Raw genomic sequence first — 9972 nt, forward strand, 5'->3', positions numbered from 1 at the left:
AAGATTCTTCCGCAATTTCTTCGGCAAGAAATTTGCGTCAACAACTTGCTGATACTGTTTACGTATGCTTTCAGTACCACTGTGAGTGTCAGCCGAAGTGTAAAATGACAAGTAGGCGGGTGAGATATGCTGCAGCTCTTGTAATTGTAATGCAAAACGTGAAAAAGAGAAGTATTTGGGTTAGAGAGTAGATAGTGAGAAGATCGCAAAATGGTGCCTATAATAATCTTTTGCAAGAACTTAGTATCGAGAGCATGGATACCTTTGAAAACTTTTGCAGAATGTCCTCAAATGATCTGGAGTATTTGTTGATGTTAATAGCGCCCGTCAAGTCAAAACGAGACACAAACGTCTGTACTGCTATTTCAGCAAATGAGCTACGAATAAAATAGGCATTTCATTTATTCATGTGAAACATACAACCAAAAAAACGTTTGCATTTTGAAATCTTTTCTTTCTAGGAGACTCATACAAGTCCCTAATGTACTTGTTTCGTATTCCCGTCAGCACGATTTCTCTGATCATGCCCGATGTATGTAGAGCCATTTTTAACGTCTCGAAAAGGGAAATTATTTGAAGGTACGTGAAAACACAACAATGCAATTAAATTTTTATTGAAATAAACTGCATTTTACAGAATGATATGCTTATAAAAATGATTTTTTTTCTAATGCTCATAAAATGGAAAGTAACAAGCTAATTAAATAGAACATGTAATAATTACACATCGTCTTTTTCTAGACGCCTAAAACAACAAGCGAGTGTATGCAGGTAGCAAAGGGGTTATGCTACTTTCTATGTACTTCTTTTACAGATATGTCGAATATCGACAAGATTTCATTTAATGTGCTCATCTTCTTCACTCTATCCTTAAAGTCTCGATTATGCTCATTCCATATTTCGGGGTAGTTCTCCACAGCTTCAATAAAATGTTCTGTATCCTGCTTTATCCACTCCCGTTTCTCCTCCATTTCTGAAATTTGTTTGCATATAATATGTAAGATGGTTGTCTAAAATTAAGTCACCACATTAAGTAAAATGTTGAATATGAGTGTTGTGCACACGACATATTTATTATAACTTGCGATTCCTACTTGTAGGAAATAGAAATAAATGCTAAAAGTTGCAAGTAACTTGCAGATACTTCTTGCGTGGTGTGCACACTCGAAGCGGAAAACGTGCAGCAAGTCACTTCCACAATGAATTGCTGCAGTCGCAAGTCGACTTGGCGATATGTTTACACTCGCAACTCGCGCGGCAAGTTCCTCCACACAAGTAAATTGCTGCAATAACTTGCTAGTGTAACCCGAGCATAATATCTCTACATAACTAATATCTTTGGAATATCTCCAAACACATTCTGAACATACAAGACCACAGTAACAGTATATTTCATGAAAATGATACAAACATGGCTCAACACCCACGATGTTAGCAGTTATGAGAATGCTTCGTTTTGTAAGATAATGAAACGCCTACAGCCCTCAGCGCTTCATTGTGCTATGTTCAGGCTGTAGTTGATGCTGATCCATATATACACCCAATCAGTGGCCAACATAAATGGTTACGCAGACTATCTGTAAACAATGGTATCAGTACTCCAACCATGGTTGGCAACTGTTATGTTGACCCCTGATGTGGTGGATAAATGGATCGTGTTACCTGTGTCAGCATCAACTATGGCCTGAAGGTGGCGCACTGAAGCACCGAAACTGGTAGCTGCACAATAAATAAGATCTTAAGGATGGCTGTAGGCGTTTCATTTTCTTGCAGTACTGAACAACTCTGGTCCAGAAGGCCTCCAGTCAAAAGGATGGACAGACAAATACAGTAAGTTTTGTCCTGCCAAGATCCATTTTTTAGAACAGTGCTGATGACAGGCATCATTACCTGAAAAAAATGAGATCCTTATGCATGTTTAGGATGCAAAAACGTATGGCATGTACAAGGAGTGTTTGAGTGTTTCTCCTCAGCAATTAGACTTATGAAGCATTTCAGTTGACTCTAGTGTCCTAAGTAGCATGTGTTCGATGCCTATTGTTATTGAACTTTCATTTCATGCTAATATTCTATAGAAATGTTCTTTATCAGTTTGAGGAGAACCTCAGACAACAACGACATGCAGGATGCAAGAGCTATTATCCTTGCCCTTAATAGAATCTTGAAGATAGGAATTCCTTTTCAACAACAAAATCTTCGGACTCTGAGAGATGAATGTTATTAGCTGCAACAAGTCATCTGACCCAGTTTCATCGTAAATGATACCTAAGATACCAGAAACAGTGACAAAAATCCTGCAGAAACTTAATGAGCCGCAAGGTACACATAGTCTCTTCAAAAAATTTCATTACTGGCAGTTGTTTGATGATGCTGTTATTTATAAAGGGTTGGACAAGATGGCGGAAGGTATACAGACAGTGGTAAAACGCTCCGCATTTAACGATAATTTTTCTGTACCAAGTGTCTTTTTGTGTAGTGAAAAAGTGATAAAAGGACTCCGATTATGCTCAACATTTCAGAAATGGTGCCACTCTCAATGTTTCACGCGAGCCGATAATAAGGAAATAACGTGTGACTGCATTACAAAGTGTAATGGTCGTGAATCGGCAATTAAAATGTGCATTGAAAGTGCAGAACTTTCTGTGTCACAATCGCTGCTCAGTGAATTAAAAGACACCAGAAATTACGTCAAGATGCTTGAAGATTCATTAAGCTATATTACACAAATCTCTGTGAAATCGAAATTACTGAACAGTCTCAAGACACTGTGAAATTCAAATTTCCGTCCTGTGCTTAAACTGACGAATTATCATATACTGCCACGTAATAGTGACAAAATTTCGACGCCTAGCATAACTAATAAAGCCTATAAAGAACAGAAAGAATGACAACACTGTGTGAAGAGCCGAGGAATAAACGTGAAATCAGTATATACTCCGACAATCATGGCACAGGAATGACAAACATTTTACGAAATTATCACAGTGTAAACGCCACCAATGTCATCAAAACAGGAGCTCCTCTATGTGAAGTCGTTAAGAATTGCTCTAATAAAGGCAGAAGTACTAGTAGCTACAGAGTTACCACATATATTTATTATCTCAGAACATGGGCTGAAAGGAAATGAAATTAATGTTTCAGCATACAGGAATATAAAAGAGTTTCAAGTTTCTGCAGATCTGAACATAAGGGCAGAGGGGTGGTAGTCTATGTACACAGTAAAAATGAGGGTACTATTCCATGGTCAGTAGACAACTGTATAGAAATGCTGTTTAAAACTGCAGCAGTACAGGCAACATATTTTGGGAGAAATGTGTGATAATAGGTATCTACAGATTACCAAACAGTCAGATAAATGGATTTCTTAAAGAGTAAGAAGTACTGTTGGATAAGAATAGCCGGGAATTCACCTATATAATTGTAGCTGGTGACCCTAAATATTAACCCACTAAAAGACAACTGTTATACAAGAAGTTTTCAAGATCTGATTAAAACTTGTGGGCTTCATTTAGCAGTAGACAATCCCACGAGATATGGGAAAATACAAGAACATTAATAGATCATGTGATCACTAATGTACAACAGAGCAGGCAGACAGTACAAATCATAAACACGACCATTGCAGACCACTATGGGGTAGTTGTTGAATTTTCAGGCAACATAGGAAAGCCAGAAGAAATATTTAAAGAGTTTAGACAAACAAAGCAAACAAATATGATCGAAGCAGACTAAATCAATTAAAATTTGTGGGGAGGGAACCTGACCTAGGTAGTTCGTGCAGCTATGTCTGCCATAGTGCCTCGGTGGTGTAGTGGTAGCATATCTGCCTAGTAAGCAAGAAGACCCGGGTTCGAGTCCCGGTCGCGGCACAAATTTTAATTGATTTAGTCTGCTTCGATCATATTTGATCATTATCGAGAGATAATAACGAGACGGGAGTCTCAAAGGACACATTTAATTATAAGATCTGAAAAGCAAACAAACATAGATAGGCTACAAAGGCTATTGGAAAGTTAAGACTTCAATGAAGTATACGTAACAGAAAACCTAGATAAAGGATGGGAATCGTTCTTGAAAACATTAGGCCATTAAATAGATATTGCATGTCCATTAGTACATAGAGAAATAAATAAGAAGAATAAAAATTGGGTCCAAGGGAGAGGGAAGAGGTGAAAGGCATGTATGAAAAGTGTCAGTAAACGCCAAACCAAGAAAATAGGGATGCATGTAGGGAAAAGAAGAAAACATACACCAAACTGATAAAAGAGACTAAATTGACATATTATGAAAACAAGATACCAACAAAAATGTCAAAAGTAGTTAACAGACACACACTAAAAACAATGTACTATGGACTAGTCCATTCACACCTCTCATATGGCTTCCTGGCATGGGGAAATACTGCAAATGTGCACACACTGTGGGGCGGCGAAGAAGTTGTCGAATGAGTTGTTTGAATGTTCATTTCACGTAACAGACTATTGCCGATGCAACATATGTGGGACGGCGAAGAAGTCGTTGTTTAATGTTGAATGAAAGTTGAACATTGCCACTTAAATCACGCGAGCCTGGCAACTAATTTGGTGGCCAGTCAGAAAGCGAAGGGAAACTTACTGACCTTAGTTCCCAGTCTGCACGGCCACATTCCTGTACAGCCCAGCTAAACGAAAAATATCCATAGTTCTTCACGGGATTAGGGCTGCTTCAATAAAATTTAAAGTTCCAAACAAGATTTTATTATCTTAAAGGCTCACACAAATTACTCGAAACTTCTGAAAATGCTAAAGACATTAAATATTGTTAATTCAGCCAATCGTTTAATAGTTCAGAGGCGACTTCTACAGCAAGTTCCTCCCGAATAGTTCATTACTCTAACTAACGGTGCTCTATTAATAGTTCGCAATAATGTTAAAAAAAAAAAATTAATGCTCGCCTTAAAAGTGGAGTTAGTCACCACTTGCCACGCGGAATTATACTTCACACGGACGGCACAATAACAGTTTGTTACCGAAGTCTAAACGATCCAGGACGGTGTACAGTCCTCGCGATTTTCAATGTCCGTTTACATTGCTAAGTACGCACATGTCACAGCCCGCTATGACGTCACCCGAGGCGAGGCGCGATCGGACGTTAAGCTCGCGTGGACTAGGCGTTGGTCTAATGCGGAGTGAGCTTACTACTGCCTCTGCCGCTCTTTTTATATAGCTTCGGCGCGTACCGCCAAGAGAGCATCTGTTCTTTCCGTTCATATGCAGATGCCTGCGGCCTCCAAATGACCGCTATCTCAGGCACATAATCTTAAATATCACATTTAATAATAGCTTTACAAACTTCTCAATTTTTGTATACATACATCTGAGCAGTACAGAAGCACGTAGAAAATCTCAGCCCGCTAAAATTAAAACTTTACTCTCTAGAATTTTTACAATGGAACTAACGGTAGATTGTTACCTCTGAACCATAGCTTTATCAAGACTTGTATCAGCTGTTAATTATGCTACAAGACTAAAACTTGGTGTAGCTTTGTTAATTGTCCTATCTGATCATTGGTCTTAAAGAATTTGTTTTATCATTAAAATTTAAAGTACTTAATCTATAATGCTTATGTACATTTTACTCACAAAAGTAGTTTTTACTAAATTACTAAAAAACTAGAAGAGGTAACTGATTGTGGTATTTCCATTATTATTATTAGGGTGAACTGAAGCATCCTACCAATTTTCAATATTGTAGCTCTATTATTTCGCGCCTCTGATTTTTCCGAAAAACACGGATTCTGGAGTCAATTTTAGTTTTATGGTTTTGGAAACCAGCACCACTCATTAATGACTTCTTACTGCACCTTCTCACCAAATTTTGGCTTCCTAGCGTCATTATTTAGCGCCTCCTATTTTTCTTTCAAAACGTGAATTTTACGTAAACTACTAATTTTATAACATTAAGATTTGTTACCTGAAACATTATTACATAGAACTATACTTTAACAAAGTTTTACACACAAATCTTAATTTTTACTTTTATGTTAAATGTGGTGCAATACTATATGCAGGCGCGTTACGATGACGTGACGCTACTAGCAGTGAACTAGGGTAAGTCCCGTGCACTCGCTCGCCTCTGTATCTTATACATGATACAGCGCTTGCTTTGCTTCATCACCCCCTTTTTAATTTTCGTGAAAATCTATTTTTGAACAAAATTAAATTTCTAAAAGAACAAACAAGCGATGGATTACTTTAGTATACCTCTTTCAACTTAAGTTGCTTCTTCTTAGGAAATTCCTTATTACTACATACACAAAATAACCATACTCATATACACATAGAAAACCTAGTACAGAAGACATTCACAAATTATTTACATACATTTACATGGAAATATAAATTTTTCAATGGTTACAAAATAGTTATTTTTTTTTTCTTTAAAATCAGTCTCTTCCTGAAAAAGAAAATACACACGACTTTTATCACTGCAACGCACTCACATTTTTCTTTTACTATAATACTCGGCACTGTGGTGGGTGTCCTATTGTAACACTCATTTAATTTCACTGATTGACAAAATTGTGGGAGGAAATTGTATTCACTGTGGTTTGCGTCTCTACTTCCAATCTCCCTACCGCTTGTTGTCAGTCATTCATGCAGCCTGCATGTCCCTGAGAAACAGACAATACAGTCTAAGTTTCTGTTTTCAACTTATATCTAAGGTAGGACAAAGTACATTTTATAGTTTATATTCTGGCACTATTTTACTAATTGTGAAGTTGTCAGAAAGACATTTAACACTAAGTCATATCTGATACAATAGCTCCTACTTTCTTCTTTCATAAATAATCTTTTAGGTTCCTAAATAGTGAAAATTCTTTTAGCAAATTAATATATTAAGATCTTGCTTCAACTTAGAAAATTGAGTAACCTTTTAGTTTTAATGTACTCTGGCTTAATTATCGTATGGATTAGTTCATCAAAGAAGTCATTTGCTGACCAGCACTTTGCTTTATTGTATGAATTACTAAAGAAATTAGTTATTTTCAGTATACCGATTCCAAATTTCTGCATTTTCCAATATTTGTGTGTTTCTGTTGTCTGTTTAACTATTTATTTGCCTCAAGCAAGATTTAGCGTTTTTCACCATTTCACGAGACGTGAGGGAATTATTCTTTAATCCTACATCATTTACTTCAATTTACTTACTTCACTTCTTCACCTTATTCATTTTCTCCCTTTTCTTCCAGATTCAAAATACTTCATTTCTCCACTTCTTTCTCCCTTTTCCTTTTGTCAGCCTATTGACGTCCTGTTTCTATATATTTGGTGCGATCCTCACACCACTTCCACACATCTCCATTTATTTAATTCTAAAACGCCATTGCTTGCCTCTATGAGCATTACCTTCTTACGCTGTTTTCCTTCAGACAACCTTATTTCTAGCAACATACTACCTTCTGCATAATCTCATGGATTATTCATATTCATACCGTACTTCGTATACTGCAAAGTGTCTCTCTTAGTTGTAGTTTCTAACCCTTTACAATTACATGAAATATTTTAATTTATTTATTTTAGCCATGTTTGCCTCTTATTGGTACTCAGACTTTTGTTTTGCCATTCACTAGGTAGATCCTTACTAAGAATACTTAAAACCTAATAGCATATATACAACATGAAGACATATGTGATTTTTACCTGTTATGATAGACCAGAAGAAGGGAATGAAACTTGAAAAGGAAATAAAGTTTCACCCAGCTGGGACTGCACGGTACGCCAAACCGTGTATCCGCCAAAGAGTGGCAGACTCCCTACAGTAATTAATTACTGTTAATTTTAAATTCCTTTAGGATGTGTCTCTCTTCAACCTTAGCACTTTCCTCATTCTCACTGAAAACCAAATTTTCCTGCAAGTATCCTTTATTCTTTATTACTCTAATAGGCAGTTCCCAAGTTTCATTACTACCGCCTATATGACTTCCTATAAAAGACTCTCTTATCACTTTAGAGTCAGGTAAAGTTAAAATTAAGTTGTTCTGATCAAAATTGATCTTTCCCTGGTACTTTGATAAGAAATAAGTACCAATCAACATATCAACACTTAAGCCTAGCACAATCAAACAAGGATGATCTATTACTACGTCATTTATACCAATGGGTATCAAAGCTTCGTGTTGAACTGGTCTAGAGACTTTTCCAGTAGCACCTATAATCTTTAAGCCACTTACTTTCATAACTGTTAACTTCTCTTTATTGGGTATGGTGTCAAAAAATGTTTGTGATAAAGCACTTGCTTCACTGCCACTGTCAAGCAGACAACGCACAGTGACTCCTGATATGTTTACTTTGATAACAGGGTGAGTTATTTTACATTGAACAGGTTGCTCACACACCTCGTCTAATAAATCTCGTTCTATGTTCTTCCAGCTAAAGTAATTCTGATCAGTTGCAATTACATTTACATCCTGGGGCTCATCATGCTCTATAATCTTAGCTGCTTTCTCTAATCTGTCCACTAACTTTAAATTGAAGCATCTGACGACTTTTTCTACTTTTGTTTGCTGCACATCAGCCAAACTATCCTCTACCTCTGAGCAACTGCGTCCCTGCGCAATATTGCTGTTCATAAGAATGTCGTCACCTTCAACCATTTGTGGCACGTTTACACAGCTACTAGATTCTTTCACCTCGTTACTATTTCTACCCCCTTCATTCATCATTTCCTCCTCTCTAAAGTTTTGCAGTACTGATTCTACTTCTGCTACTTCTACTTCAGCTTTTAGATTGCCATTTTCATCGAAGATGTAAGCTTTTACTTCATCATTATTCCCATCAGACTCAAACCCATTATCTATTTCTTCCCCATTATCTACCTTGAGTTCCTGTTCTTCCTTGACCCATTTTTCTAGTGTATCCAAAATACTATCCACTATTTTGTGAGAGTGGCTTAACACATCACTGGTATTATCTGTATTTATTTCGTCATCCATGTTGTCTGTCTGTGTATGTTGGCTGATTGTCTGTGTTTCCGTTACTGGCTGTGTTACTGTTACCGCCTGGTGAGCGCCAGTTTCCTCATAGACGGGATTTAGTTTCCCACACGCGGCCTGTTGTGTTCATCTGTGACACCACTAGATATAGTAGCATCATGACTCCCTTCTTGTCTTAATGGCATAGTATTTACTTCTCCACTTTCGTCATAGTAGTTGTTACGAAAGCGTGGTGAGTATCTACCCCCTCTTCCTCTGCCACGGCTTTGGTTTCGATAGTTTGTTTTGGTGTGCCTAACTTCCATATTTCTAACGTTCACGTTTCCATTATTTTGTACGTGATTGTTAGAAGATTTGTTATTCTGCTGCACCTGCTCCTCAGCAGCAGCTACTCTTTCCACTCTTTCCAGATATTCAATAAATTTGTCTATATTATCTCTAGGGGCGGAAATGATCCTCTTCTGCCAGTACCACGGCAGCTTACCTTCTAAACCCATAATGATCATATCTGGCTTCATCTTTTCTGTCAAATGTGACAGTCTTGAAACCCACTTCCTAGCGAAATCCTTTACTGATTCACGCCCTGGGAAAAACTTCTTACCACTCCAGAATTCCCTTAACACATCATTTTGTTTGTTATGTGACCAGTATTCGTTGAGAAATGCAGACTTAAATTCAGATAAAGTTTTACATTTGATCATTACATCCGCTGACCATCGCAAAGCATCACCTGACAAATGACTTCTTATAAATGAAATTTTTTCTCTTTCTGACCAATTGTTGGGGAGAACATCCTCAAAGTCATTTCAAAATTCAAGAGGGTGAATGTACTTATCAGGATCAAAGCGCAAAAACTGTCGACACCCTATAAAAGCGGCGTCAACTGAAGTCACATGCTGTACAGTAGAATGACTAGAATTAACAGAGGTTACTCTATTTTCTAGGTTAGCAATGTTAGTATTTAATTCCTCTACTTGTGACTCTACTGCTTCTATCCT

The 9972-nt window shown here is 37.2% G+C and overlaps 1 long non-coding RNA gene and 1 other non-coding gene across 2 annotated transcripts; one reads left to right on the plus strand and one right to left on the minus strand.

The window, feature by feature from the left end:
• Positions 1–598: 598 nt before the first annotated feature.
• LOC126354235 (uncharacterized) lies at positions 599–1316 on the minus strand. The gene is made up of 2 exons (XR_007565285.1): positions 1095–1316; positions 599–973 (listed from the first exon to the last, which is right to left on the minus strand). It is a non-coding gene; the product is annotated as an uncharacterized LOC126354235 (long non-coding RNA).
• Positions 1317–3797: 2481 nt separating this feature from the next.
• On the plus strand, positions 3798–3869 carry Trnat-agu (transfer RNA threonine (anticodon AGU)). The gene has a single exon. It is a non-coding gene; the product is annotated as a tRNA-Thr (tRNA).
• The last annotated feature ends 6103 nt before the right edge of the window (positions 3870–9972 follow it).

Source organism: Schistocerca gregaria, chromosome 3, assembly GCF_023897955.1.
Source record: "Schistocerca gregaria isolate iqSchGreg1 chromosome 3, iqSchGreg1.2, whole genome shotgun sequence".
Classification (NCBI taxonomy): domain Eukaryota; kingdom Metazoa; phylum Arthropoda; class Insecta; order Orthoptera; family Acrididae; genus Schistocerca; species Schistocerca gregaria.